At 46.1% G+C, this 15,674-nt stretch overlaps 1 protein-coding gene across 1 annotated transcript in view; it reads right to left on the reverse strand.

The window, feature by feature from the left end:
• gaa2 (alpha glucosidase 2) overlaps positions 1 to 15,674 on the reverse strand; it is a 411,077-nt gene that overhangs the window by 374,320 nt on the left and 21,083 nt on the right. The gene's annotated exons all lie outside the window — the stretch shown is intronic.

Below are 15,674 nucleotides of genomic sequence, written 5' to 3' on the forward strand. Positions count from 1 at the left end.
CACAACTGGTGTAGGTATTGGATGGAGCCCGCACTTCACAGGTATAAAAAAAACGTTCTGTATTGAAATACTGACAACGTTTCGATCTATTTGATCTTCATCAGGTCATGTGTACACAAAACATACACTTTTATACTAAGGGAGTGCCCCCATCAACCAATCAAAACACCACATTTTGGTGCCCCTCCCATCACTGCAGGTGTGACACGTCAACCCTGAGTGAGTAGGTGGGGACCCAGACATATTGATGTAAATATAGTCTGTTCAGAAATGTTAGTGCCTCTCATAGAGCTTGTAGGTGATGCAGGAGGGAAATGGGTCGGTAGCTCTTCGGGGATAATGGGTCTTTGCCAGGTTTAGGGATTGCAACCACTTCGGCCTTTTTCCAAACAGAAGGGATGGTTTTCTGTGCTATGCATGTGTTCAGCATCCCCACAAGCCAGGTCCTTGCGTTAGGTCCCAGGTGCTGTATCATTTCTGCCAGTATGCCATCAATCCCTGCTGCTTTTCCGGGTTTCAACTTTCCCATTGCAGTTTCACGTTCTTCTAAGTCGAAGGGTTTGGTTTGAGGGCTGGCTGATTGTGGTTGGTCTGATACCACTGTGCGATGGTATTCTATGTGAGTCGGTGGCGGTGTTGGTTACAACTGTTGGCCACCAGTTGTGACCAAGACCGCCACCGACCCACAGGAGAATACCATTGCACAGTGGTATCAGACCAAGCACAATCAGCCAGCCCTCAAACCAAACCCTTCGACCTAGAAGAACTTGAAACTGCAATGGGAAAGTTGAAACCCGGAAAAGCAGCAGAGATTGATGACCTACTGGCAGAAATGTTACAGCACCTGGGACCCAACACAAAGACCTGGCTTGTGGGGATGCTGAACACATGCATAGCACAGAAAACCATCCCTTCTGTCTGGGAAAAGGCCAAAGTGGTTGCAATCCTTAAACCTGGCAAAGACCCATTATCCACAAAGAGCTACCGACCCATTTCCCTCTGCATCACCTACAAGGCTATATGAGAAGATGCTACTCCAACGCCTCGTTGCCACTCATAGATACCAAGCTGACTAAAGACCAAGCTGGTTTCCGTCCCAGCCGCTCCTGTGCTGGACAGAGCTCAACCTCACCCAACACATTGAGGATGGGTTTGAGGGGAAACAAATAACTGGAGCAGCATTCAGAGATCTCTCTGCTGCCTACGACACTGTCCAACACCGCACAATGGTCAGGAAAAGCCTCCTCAACAACAGGCGCTTCTATGTCCAGTTAAATGACCAGAGGAGTAAATGGAAAGCCCAAAAGAACGGCCTCCCACAAGGTAGCGTGCTCGCCCCCCTCCTTTTCAATATCTACACAAACGACCAGCCACTACCCAATGCCTAATGCCAGCATTTCATCTACGCCGACAACCTCTGCATTACGACCCAACAAGCAGACTTCCAGAAGATTGAGTCTGTCCTTGAAAGTGCCCTCCAAGAAATGTCAAGCTACTACAATACAACCACCTGAAACCCAACCCATAGAGAACACCTCACACACACATAATTTCCTTTCGTGGCTGTTTACATTCGAGGGTCGCTGGTACTCTCGAACGGAACAGTTTAACGTCATGCCCAGGACGAAAAGATATAGAGAACACCAACATGACAAATAACAGCAGGAAGGCATGAGCCCCAATCCACCGTCTTGGCAAAAACCACACCACCCATAATTCACAACGGTCACAGCAAACTCTGTTGCATCACAACTGGTGTAGGTATTGGATGGAGCCCGCACTTCACAGGTATAAAAAAAACGTTCTGTATTGAAATACTGACAACGTTTCGATCTATTTGATCTTCATCAGGTCATGTGTACACAAAACATACACTTTTATACTAAGGGAGTGCCCCCATCAACCAATCAAAACACCACATTTTGGTGCCCCTCCCATCACTGCAGGTGTGACACGTCAACCCTGAGTGAGTAGGTGGGGACCCAGACATATTGATGTAAATATAGTCTGTTCAGAAATGTTAGTGCCTCTCATAGAGCTTGTAGGTGATGCAGGAGGGAAATGGGTCGGTAGCTCTTCGGGGATAATGGGTCTTTGCCAGGTTTAGGGATTGCAACCACTTCGGCCTTTTTCCAAACAGAAGGGATGGTTTTCTGTGCTATGCATGTGTTCAGCATCCCCACAAGCCAGGTCCTTGCGTTAGGTCCCAGGTGCTGTATCATTTCTGCCAGTATGCCATCAATCCCTGCTGCTTTTCCGGGTTTCAACTTTCCCATTGCAGTTTCACGTTCTTCTAAGTCGAAGGGTTTGGTTTGAGGGCTGGCTGATTGTGGTTGGTCTGATACCACTGTGCGATGGTATTCTATGTGAGTCGGTGGCGGTGTTGGTTACAACTGTTGGCCACCAGTTGTGACCAAGACCGCCACCGACCCACAGGAGAATACCATTGCACAGTGGTATCAGACCAAGCACAATCAGCCAGCCCTCAAACCAAACCCTTCGACCTAGAAGAACTTGAAACTGCAATGGGAAAGTTGAAACCCGGAAAAGCAGCAGAGATTGATGACCTACTGGCAGAAATGTTACAGCACCTGGGACCCAACACAAAGACCTGGCTTGTGGGGATGCTGAACACATGCATAGCACAGAAAACCATCCCTTCTGTCTGGGAAAAGGCCAAAGTGGTTGCAATCCTTAAACCTGGCAAAGACCCATTATCCACAAAGAGCTACCGACCCATTTCCCTCTGCATCACCTACAAGGCTATATGAGAAGCTGCTACTCCAACGCCTCGTTGCCACTCATAGATACCAAGCTGACTAAAGACCAAGCTGGTTTCCGTCCCAGCCGCTCCTGTGCTGGACAGAGCTCAACCTCACCCAACTCATTGAGGATGGGTTTGAGGGGAAACAAATAACTGGAGCAGCATTCAGAGATCTCTCTGCTGCCTACGACACTGTCCAACACCGCACAATGGTCAGGAAAAGCCTCCTCAACAACAGGCGCTTCTATGTCCAGTTAAATGACCAGAGGAGTAAATGGAAAGCCCAAAAGAACGGCCTCCCACAAGGTAGTGTGCTCGCCCCCCTCCTTTTCAATATCTACACAAACGACCAGCCACTACCCAATGCCTAATGCCAGCATTTCATCTACGCCGACAACCTCTGCATTACGACCCAACAAGCAGACTTCCAGAAGATTGAGTCTGTCCTTGAAAGTGCCCTCCAAGAAATGTCAAGCTACTACAATACAACCACCTGAAACCCAACCCATAGAGAACACCTCACACACACATAATTTCCTTTCGTGGCCGTTTACATTCGAGGGTCGCTGGTACTCTCGAACGGAACAGTTTAACGTCATGCCCAGGACGAAAAGATATAGAGAACACCAACATGACAAATAACAGCAGGAAGGCATGAGCCACAATCCACCGTCTTGGCAAAAACCACACCACCCATAATTCACAACGGTCACAGCAAACTCTGTTGCATCACAACTGGTGTAGGTATTGGATGGAGCCCGCACTTCACAGGTATAAAAAAAACGTTCTGTATTGAAATACTGACAACGTTTCGATCTATTTGATCTTCATCAGGTCATGTGTACACAAAACATACACTTTTATACTAAGAGAGTGCCCCCATCAACCAATCAAAACACCACATTTTGGTACCCCTCCCATCACTGCAGGTGTGACACGTCAACCCTGAGTGAGTAGGTGGGGACCCAGACATATTGATGTAAATATAGTCTGTTCAGAAATGTTAGTGCCTCTCATAGAGCTTGTAGGTGATGCAGGAGGGAAATGGGTCGGTAGCTCTTCGGGGATAATGGGTCTTTGCCAGGTTTAGGGATTGCAACCACTTCGGCCTTTTTCCAAACAGAAGGGATGGTTTTCTGTGCTATGCATGTGTTCAGCATCCCCACAAGCCAGGTCCTTGCGTTAGGTCCCAGGTGCTGTATCATTTCTGCCAGTATGCCATCAATCCCTGCTGCTTTTCCGGGTTTCAACTTTCCCATTGCAGTTTCACGTTCTTCTAAGTCGAAGGGTTTGGTTTGAGGGCTGGCTGATTGTGGTTGGTCTGATACCACTGTGCGATGGTATTCTATGTGAGTCGGTGGCGGTGTTGGTTACAACTGTTGGCCACCAGTTGTGACCAAGACCGCCACCGACCCACAGGAGAATACCATTGCGCAGTGGTATCAGACCAAGCACAATCAGCCAGCCCTCAAACCAAACCCTTCGACCTAGAAGAACTTGAAACTGCAATGGGAAAGTTGAAACCCGGAAAAGCAGCAGAGATTGATGACCTACTGGCAGAAATGTTACAGCACCTGGGACCCAACACAAAGACCTGGCTTGTGGGGATGCTGAACACATGCATAGCACAGAAAACCATCCCTTCTGTCTGGGAAAAGGCCAAAGTGGTTGCAATCCTTAAACCTGGCAAAGACCCATTATCCACAAAGAGCTACCGACCCATTTCCCTCTGCATCACCTACAAGGCTATATGAGAAGCTGCTACTCCAACGCCTCGTTGCCACTCATAGATACCAAGCTGACTAAAGACCAAGCTGGTTTCCGTCCCAGCCGCTCCTGTGCTGGACAGAGCTCAACCTCACCCAACACATTGAGGATGGGTTTGAGGGGAAACAAATAACTGGAGCAGCATTCAGAGATCTCTCTGCTGCCTACGACACTGTCCAACACCACACAATGGTCAGGAAAAGCCTCCTCAACAACAGGCGCTTCTATGTCCAGTTAAATGACCAGAGGAGTAAATGGAAAGCCCAAAAGAACGGCCTCCCACAAGGTAGTGTGCTCGCCCCCCTCCTTTTCAATATCTACACAAACGACCAGCCACTACCCAATGCCTAATGCCAGCATTTCATCTACGCCGACAACCTCTGCATTACGACCCAACAAGCAGACTTCCAGAAGATTGAGTCTGTCCTTGAAAGTGCCCTCCAAGAAATGTCAAGCTACTACAATACAACCACCTGAAACCCAACCCATAGAGAACACCTCACACACACATAATTTCCTTTCGTGGCCGTTTACATTCGAGGGTCGCTGGTACTCTCGAACGGAACAGTTTAACGTCATGCCCAGGACGAAAAGATATAGAGAACACCAACATGACAAATAACAGCAGGAAGGCATGAGCCACAATCCACCGTCTTGGCAAAAACCACACCACCCATAATTCACAACGGTCACAGCAAACTCTGTTGCATCACAACTGGTGTAGGTATTGGATGGAGCCCGCACTTCACAGGTATAAAAAAAACGTTCTGTATTGAAATACTGACAACGTTTCGATCTATTTGATCTTCATCAGGTCATGTGTACACAAAACATACACTTTTATACTAAGGGAGTGCCCCCATCAACCAATCAAAACACCACATTTTGGTACCCCTCCCATCACTGCAGGTGTGACACGTCAACCCTGAGTGAGTAGGTGGGGACCCAGACATATTGATGTAAATATAGTCTGTTCAGAAATGTTAGTGCCTCTCATAGAGCTTGTAGGTGATGCAGGAGGGAAATGGGTCGGTAGCTCTTCGGGGATAATGGGTCTTTGCCAGGTTTAGGGATTGCAACCACTTCGGCCTTTTTCCAAACAGAAGGGATGGTTTTCTGTGCTATGCATGTGTTCAGCATCCCCACAAGCCAGGTCCTTGCGTTAGGTCCCAGGTGCTGTATCATTTCTGCCAGTATGCCATCAATCCCTGCTGCTTTTCCGGGTTTCAACTTTCCCATTGCAGTTTCACGTTCTTCTAAGTCGAAGGGTTTGGTTTGAGGGCTGGCTGATTGTGGTTGGTCTGATACCACTGTGCGATGGTATTCTATGTGAGTCGGTGGCGGTGTTGGTTACAACTGTTGGCCACCAGTTGTGACCAAGACCGCCACCGACCCACAGGAGAATACCATTGCGCAGTGGTATCAGACCAAGCACAATCAGCCAGCCCTCAAACCAAACCCTTCGACCTAGAAGAACTTGAAACTGCAATGGGAAAGTTGAAACCCGGAAAAGCAGCAGGGATTGATGACCTACTGGCAGAAATGTTACAGCACCTGGGACCCAACGCAAAGACCTGGCTTGTGGGGATGCTGAACACATGCATAGCACAGAAAACCATCCCTTCTGTCTGGGAAAAGGCCAAAGTGGTTGCAATCCTTAAACCTGGCAAAGACCCATTATCCACAAAGAGCTACCGACCCATTTCCCTCTGCATCACCTACAAGGCTATATGAGAAGCTGCTACTCCAACGCCTCGTTGCCACTCATAGATACCAAGCTGACTAAAGACCAAGCTGGTTTCCGTCCCAGCCGCTCCTGTGCTGGACAGAGCTCAACCTCACCCAACACATTGAGGATGGGTTTGAGGGGAAACAAATAACTGGAGCAGCATTCAGAGATCTCTCTGCTGCCTACGACACTGTCCAACACCGCACAATGGTCAGGAAAAGCCTCCTCAACAACAGGCGCTTCTATGTCCAGTTAAATGACCAGAGGAGTAAATGGAAAGCCCAAAAGAACGGCCTCCCACAAGGTAGTGTGCTCGCCCCCCTCCTTTTCAATATCTACACAAACGACCAGCCACTACCCAATGCCTAATGCCAGCATTTCATCTACGCCGACAACCTCTGCATTACGACCCAACAAGCAGACTTCCAGAAGATTGAGTCTGTCCTTGAAAGTGCCCTCCAAGAAATGTCAAGCTACTACAATACAACCACCTGAAACCCAACCCATAGAGAACACCTCACACACACATAATTTCCTTTCGTGGCCGTTTACATTCGAGGGTCGCTGGTACTCTCGAACGGAACAGTTTAACGTCATGCCCAGGACGAAAAGATATAGAGAACACCAACATGACAAATAACAGCAGGAAGGCATGAGCCACAATCCACCGTCTTGGCAAAAACCACACCACCCATAATTCACAACGGTCACAGCAAACTCTGTTGCATCACAACTGGTGTAGGTATTGGATGGAGCCCGCACTTCACAGGTATAAAAAAAACGTTCTGTATTGAAATACTGACAACGTTTCGATCTATTTGATCTTCATCAGGTCATGTGTACACAAAACATACACTTTTATACTAAGAGAGTGCCCCCATCAACCAATCAAAACACCACATTTTGGTACCCCTCCCATCACTGCAGGTGTGACACGTCAACCCTGAGTGAGTAGGTGGGGACCCAGACATATTGATGTAAATATAGTCTGTTCAGAAATGTTAGTGCCTCTCATAGAGCTTGTAGGTGATGCAGGAGGGAAATGGGTCGGTAGCTCTTCGGGGATAATGGGTCTTTGCCAGGTTTAGGGATTGCAACCACTTCGGCCTTTTTCCAAACAGAAGGGATGGTTTTCTGTGCTATGCATGTGTTCAGCATCCCCACAAGCCAGGTCCTTGCGTTAGGTCCCAGGTGCTGTATCATTTCTGCCAGTATGCCATCAATCCCTGCTGCTTTTCCGGGTTTCAACTTTCCCATTGCAGTTTCACGTTCTTCTAAGTCGAAGGGTTTGGTTTGAGGGCTGGCTGATTGTGGTTGGTCTGATACCACTGTGCGATGGTATTCTATGTGAGTCGGTGGCGGTGTTGGTTACAACTGTTGGCCACCAGTTGTGACCAAGACCGCCACCGACCCACAGGAGAATACCATTGCGCAGTGGTATCAGACCAAGCACAATCAGCCAGCCCTCAAACCAAACCCTTCGACCTAGAAGAACTTGAAACTGCAATGGGAAAGTTGAAACCCGGAAAAGCAGCAGAGATTGATGACCTACTGGCAGAAATGTTACAGCACCTGGGACCCAACACAAAGACCTGGCTTGTGGGGATGCTGAACACATGCATAGCACAGAAAACCATCCCTTCTGTCTGGGAAAAGGCCAAAGTGGTTGCAATCCTTAAACCTGGCAAAGACCCATTATCCACAAAGAGCTACCGACCCATTTCCCTCTGCATCACCTACAAGGCTATATGAGAAGCTGCTACTCCAACGCCTCGTTGCCACTCATAGATACCAAGCTGACTAAAGACCAAGCTGGTTTCCGTCCCAGCCGCTCCTGTGCTGGACAGAGCTCAACCTCACCCAACACATTGAGGATGGGTTTGAGGGGAAACAAATAACTGGAGCAGCATTCAGAGATCTCTCTGCTGCCTACGACACTGTCCAACACCACACAATGGTCAGGAAAAGCCTCCTCAACAACAGGCGCTTCTATGTCCAGTTAAATGACCAGAGGAGTAAATGGAAAGCCCAAAAGAACGGCCTCCCACAAGGTAGTGTGCTCGCCCCCCTCCTTTTCAATATCTACACAAACGACCAGCCACTACCCAATGCCTAATGCCAGCATTTCATCTACGCCGACAACCTCTGCATTACGACCCAACAAGCAGACTTCCAGAAGATTGAGTCTGTCCTTGAAAGTGCCCTCCAAGAAATGTCAAGCTACTACAATACAACCACCTGAAACCCAACCCATAGAGAACACCTCACACACACATAATTTCCTTTCGTGGCCGTTTACATTCGAGGGTCGCTGGTACTCTCGAACGGAACAGTTTAACGTCATGCCCAGGACGAAAAGATATAGAGAACACCAACATGACAAATAACAGCAGGAAGGCATGAGCCACAATCCACCGTCTTGGCAAAAACCACACCACCCATAATTCACAACGGTCACAGCAAACTCTGTTGCATCACAACTGGTGTAGGTATTGGATGGAGCCCGCACTTCACAGGTATAAAAAAAACGTTCTGTATTGAAATACTGACAACGTTTCGATCTATTTGATCTTCATCAGGTCATGTGTACACAAAACATACACTTTTATACTAAGGGAGTGCCCCCATCAACCAATCAAAACACCACATTTTGGTACCCCTCCCATCACTGCAGGTGTGACACGTCAACCCTGAGTGAGTAGGTGGGGACCCAGACATATTGATGTAAATATAGTCTGTTCAGAAATGTTAGTGCCTCTCATAGAGCTTGTAGGTGATGCAGGAGGGAAATGGGTCGGTAGCTCTTCGGGGATAATGGGTCTTTGCCAGGTTTAGGGATTGCAACCACTTCGGCCTTTTTCCAAACAGAAGGGATGGTTTTCTGTGCTATGCATGTGTTCAGCATCCCCACAAGCCAGGTCCTTGCGTTAGGTCCCAGGTGCTGTATCATTTCTGCCAGTATGCCATCAATCCCTGCTGCTTTTCCGGGTTTCAACTTTCCCATTGCAGTTTCACGTTCTTCTAAGTCGAAGGGTTTGGTTTGAGGGCTGGCTGATTGTGGTTGGTCTGATACCACTGTGCGATGGTATTCTATGTGAGTCGGTGGCGGTGTTGGTTACAACTGTTGGCCACCAGTTGTGACCAAGACCGCCACCGACCCACAGGAGAATACCATTGCGCAGTGGTATCAGACCAAGCACAATCAGCCAGCCCTCAAACCAAACCCTTCGACCTAGAAGAACTTGAAACTGCAATGGGAAAGTTGAAACCCGGAAAAGCAGCAGGGATTGATGACCTACTGGCAGAAATGTTACAGCACCTGGGACCCAACGCAAAGACCTGGCTTGTGGGGATGCTGAACACATGCATAGCACAGAAAACCATCCCTTCTGTCTGGGAAAAGGCCAAAGTGGTTGCAATCCTTAAACCTGGCAAAGACCCATTATCCACAAAGAGCTACCGACCCATTTCCCTCCTCTGCATCACCTAGAAGAGAGGCTGCTACTCCAACGCCTCTTGCCACTCATAGACACCAAGCTGACTAAAGACCAAGGTGGTTTCCGTCCTGGCCGCTCCTGTGCTGGACAGAGCTCAACCTCAACCAACACATTGAGGATGGGTTTGAGGGAAAACAAATAACTGGAGCAGCATTCAGAGATCTCTCTGCTGCCTACGACACTGTCCAACACCGCACAATGGTCAGGAAAAGCCTCCTCAACAACAGGCGCTTCTATGTCCAGTTAAATGACCAGAGGAGTAAATGGAAAGCCCAAAAGAACGGCCTACCACAAGGTAGCCTGCTCGCCCCCTCCTTTTCAATATCTACACAAACGTCCAGCCACTACCCAAAGTAGTAGTACTGGAATGAAATGATAGAGAACACCTCACACACACATAGTTTCCTTTCGTGGCTGTTTACATTCGAGGGTCGCCGGTCCTCTCGAACGGAACAGTTTAACGTCATGCCCAGGACGAAAAGATATAGAGAACACCAACATGACAAATAACAGCAGGAAGGCATGGGCCACAATCCACCGTCTTGGGGAAAAAATAGCTGATCAATAAGCCCCAAACGCGTTGCACTGCGACGCGTTTTGAGCTTGTACATCAGCTATTTTTGCTACAACAGTAATATGCAACGTGGCCCTCTGGAGTGAGAGTGGAAATATAGTGGACTGTGGAAATATAGTCTCTATCGTCAAAGTTGCCCACCCCCATTCTAAACACTACAACATGCAGAGGAGAAGTCATAACAGAACCATCTAAACACTACAGCATGCAGAGGAGAAGTCATAACAGAACCATCTAAACACTACAACATGCAGAGGAGAAGTCATAACAGAACCATCTAAACACTACAACATGCAGAGGAGAAGTCATAACAGAACCATCTAAACACTACAGCATGCAGAGGAGAAGTCATAACAGAACCATCTAAACACTACAGCATGCAGAGGAGAAGTCATAACAGAACCATCTAAACACTACAACATGCAGAGGAGAAGTCATAGCAGAACCATCTAAACACTACAGCATGCAGAGGAGAAGTCATAACAGAACCATCTAAACACTACAGCATGCAGAGGAGAAGTCATAACAGAACCATCTAAATACTACAACATGCAGAGAAGTCATAACAGAACCATCTAAATACTACAGCATGCAGAGGAGAAGTCATAACAGAACCATCTAAACACTACAGCATGCAGAGGGGAAGTCATAACAGAACCATCTAAATACTACAGCATGCAGAGGAGAAGTCATAACAGAACCATCTAAATACTACAGCATGCAGAGGAGAAGTCATAACAGAACCATCTAAACACTACAACATGCAGAGGGGAAGTCATAACAGAACCATCTAAATACTACGACATGCAGTCATAACAGAACCATCTAAACACTACAGCATGCAGAGGAGAAGTCATAACAGAACCATCTAAACACTACAACATGCAGAGGGGAAGTCATAACAGAACCATCTAAATACTACAACATTCAGTCATAACAGAACCATCTAAACACTACAGCATGCAGTCATAACAGAACCATCTAAATACTACAGCATGCAGAGGAGAAGTCATAACAGAACCATCTAAATACTACAGCATGCAGAGGAGAAGTCATAACAGAACCATCTAAATACTACAACATGCAGAGGGGAAGTCATAACAGAACCATCTAAATAGTAATACTACGACATGCAGTCATAACAGAACCATCTAAACACTACAGCATGCAGAGGAGAAGTCATAACAGAACCATCTAAACACTACAACATGCAGAGGGGAAGTCATAACAGAACCATCTAAATACTACAACATTCAGTCATAACAGAACCATCTAAACACTACAGCATGCAGTCATAACAGAACCATCTAAACACTACTCTGTTCACCTCTAGTCGATTATTTATTCAGCCACGGACCACCATTGTGAGCATAGAGTATATTATGAATAGAGAAGGCACCCAGAGGAAACCCTGAGGCGAAATGGACATAGTGGCCGAATGAAGGTATTGCAGCCTGGCCCCAAACACATGAACGCGCTGGTCCGTTGACTATCATTGTGCACGTTCACGACGGCAGCACGCTAGCTAGCTAACGAACTAGCGTGCATCCCAGAATGCTTTGTTCCTACTGTGTTGTGTTCATATATGTTACTACTACTACTTTATAAAACCATGATCCAGTAGCCGAATGGTTAAGCCGATGGTATGTGAACATCCGGGCCCGGGTTCACTTCCCAGTCGATGACCGAGTTTATTTTCTTCTTAACAAACACAACACTGTTTGTTTGCATCAAGTCGAGGTCCTTTATTCATTCCGTATCTGAGCTCAAATACTGAATGAATAATGGACCTCGACGAGAAAAGCTAAAACAATTGTGCTAGTTTGGTAAGAATGAAGCTAACTCTCAGTCCTCGATGGGGACTCGAACCCGGGCCCTGTTGTCTACTAGGCGCCGAGAGTAACCATTGGGCTACTGGAACACGGTTTTACAGAGTGGCACGAACATAATATATAAACATCACAACAAGTTAACATAAAGTGATCACAGATGTTTGAACAACAACAACGTTAAGTATTAAATAACATTGAACGTACCTGCTTGCTGCGGACACGACGACGACCGACATGGTGACGTGGCAAAACAACACTGAGCAAAACCCCCTCCACGCGTCTCTTCCGTATTTGAGGGGGGGCGGCACTTCCTTCCGGGTATGACGTGAGGCCACGCCCGCGAGGACGTGGAGCTTTCTTGATTTGAGGGGGGGCGGCACTTCCTTCCGGGTATGACGTGAGGCCACGCCCGCGAGGACGTGGAGCTTTCTTGATTTGAGGGGGGGCGGCACTTCCTTCCGGGTATGACGTGAGGCCACGCCCGCGAGGACGTGGAGCTTTCTTGAGTAAGACCAAGGACTGTATAAAGAGGACAGGAAGCGAAGACCGTAAGGGCGCCGCCATGTTGCTCACATGGTGCTCCATGGAAGGAAAGAAACATGCGCAATGGGCTTTATGCAGCCAACACTTCCGCGTTCAGCTTCCTTGGTCTGCAACTGCGCATGTTTCTTTCCTTCCATGGAGCACCATGTGAGCGCCCGTACGGTCTTCGCTTCTTGTCCTCTTTAGACAGTCCTTGAGTAAGACCCGGAAGCGGGTTACGTCACGGCTTATAAATAGTCAATACAGACATGAGTCCCCTTCCTGGCAGCGTCCTCAGTGGTCTAGCGGTTTAGACACCCGACTTTGAATTAAACTTTATATAACTTCACGGGTTCAAACCCCTCTGATGTTTTTCTCAATCATTGATTCACAATACCAGAATGCACGTTTAATCATAGTACATAAAGCAGACAGCCCTGTGATTAAACCTTCAGCATTACATTACACTGCAACCCCACTGTGGCTATACCTTTTTATTCACAATGCAAAGTTATTGTACTCCTAATAATATATCATGGTGTAGTCTAGCTCTGGTTTGATTGATTGATTTAAATATTTTATTAATAGTTTGTAGAATTACAGTACATTTCAAGCACAAACTCAATACAAAGACTGTTAACTGTGAGTGGACGACCCAATTAAGCATTACACTTGTTTTAGAGGGTCCACATTGTTCAATTCATCAAAAGTCCACATTGTTCAATTCATCAAAAAACAACATTATTACAAACCTACATTATGTGGGATCCTTTAGCTTACAAACGGAGTGACATTTCTGGCCACAACGTGGGTGTCGCTGGGCTGTGGCGCTGCCAACTGACTTTTGTGTTTCCCTCTGCTTCATGATCACCTTTTAGTTCCTTTATTAGGCTACAGCGAATCAAAGGTGTGTGAAATACTTCTGTAATTAATGACTTGCTGACTATCTCGCGATTTTAGCCTGGATTTAGTGTTCACGCCACATAGGCTATACATTGAAGACCACATAGGCTATAGCCTACATGAAGACCCGACTCCAGCAGCAGAACTGACAGGTAGGCTACAGTACCAAAAAAAAGCCCTATCTTGACCACAGAAACGCCCCTAAAAGACACGGTATCCTACCGTCGGTATACGTGTAACATAGTGTGTATAAATTGGCAGATTTTATTTTTTATTTTGCACGTCACTTTCTGACTTTCCAAAGGAAACGTTTTAATGCCTTATTGCTGTGTTGTTGGTGATTTGTGGATTCGTTTTAGATCAATCAGGGATCTGTTAATAACGTAATACTGTACTGCAGTCTGCAGTTGTTCCCAAATCCACATTTGTTGAGCCCCCATTAGACCCCCATTAGACACTACTTGATATGTATCAAACAAATTTGGCTAATAATAAATTAATTAACATAATTTCAAACATTAAACCATTTAAACTTCTTCACCTGAACTGACCAGCTCGGTGAAATAACTCAGTACTCAAAACATGTTAATTTATATCAATTTTATTTATAACTGCCAATGTCATGTAAATGTACAACGCACAAAATGTATGTCACCATAACCAAACATGTATTTCTACTTGATAAACCTTATTTATTGGAAGACGGAGCACTTGCAGCATGTATAGATTTTGAGTCTATAATTTTGTTCTAAATACCTGCAAATTGACAAATTGTACATAACTCCTGTACTGGACGCTTTATCGTATAAAGTAAAGAAAATAAAGAACCAGACCACGTGATTAGACAAAAAGTCTCTGCAAAAAAAAAAACAGTTTCTTACCCAAACTTACAAGTGAAACTTCAGTAGTATTTAACCCATTCTGACCTGAGATCAGATTCATACGAGGTTTCCACATGGACACACACTGGTCTGATTAACCCATTCTGACCTGAGATCAGATTCATACGAGGTTTCCACATGGACACACACTGGTCTGATTAACACGGTTCTGAATGTGAAAATCTGACATAACATTTCTATGTTCCGCATCTAGAGCCATACTGTAAAATAGATTCCAGCCTCACAAGAACTATGCATACATTTCACCTGGGCTGGTGGTGATTCACATTAAATGCCAGCAAAGCCATCCATCCTTTAATCACTTGAAACATGTGAAATTATCCTTTACAAATGTTCAAAAACAGCCTCACAATGCTGTGTTGTGAGTTTGTAGATCAGCCATTTTTACAATTGAACATTGTTGTGCGACTAAGTGTATATATTATGTAGGACTTAAGAGGTTAATTACAAAATGATGTAACAATAACTGAACGACTTCTACAAACATCTGTCAAAGGCATCACAAATTTAAAAAAATTGCAGAGTGTGGTTGCCGCAGTGGCTTACATAGGCCTATGCCCCTCCCACTAGTATTGCCAGCCAATTACAATTTCAAGTCACGCCTTAGATCATGCGTAAGTAATTCGGAGGGGATTTAACCCCCGAAATTCATGTTTTTGCGACAAACGGTTACATTTCTCGCATTTGCGGCGCCCCCTATGGATGAAAATGGAATTGCTTTGACATGTGATTGAAATGTGGGATGGATTGGACATTCCGTTCGTGATTTATGGCATTTTTTGTGATATAGGCCCCTCCTACTAACTTCGGAAGACGATTACGGCCGAACGATACGCACTTTCAAAAGTGCAGTTCAGTTTTAATTGGATGGGTCCAGAGATCACGTGTGCCGATTTCTGTGAGATTTGGACAAAATCTGTAGGAGGAAAAGCAAAAAGTGTGTTTTGGACAAAATTCAAAATGGCGGAAAATCTATCATGGCGGAAATGGGCGTGGCCTATATGGGGAGATGCGTCATGACCCAAGGAATCCAGGGAAAAAATATTTTTTATTTTACGACCTATGGTTCAAGAGTTATAAGCCAAAAGGTAAAGTGGGCTGTTATAGCGCCACCATGAGGCCGACCGATACAATTTTAAGGTTAAATAATTTTAGGGATAATGTGGAATTATCCCTAAAAGTTT

Source organism: Protomyctophum parallelum (assembly GCF_964188405.1).
Source record: "Protomyctophum parallelum genome assembly, chromosome: 5".
NCBI lineage: Eukaryota > Metazoa > Chordata > Actinopteri > Myctophiformes > Myctophidae > Protomyctophum > Protomyctophum parallelum.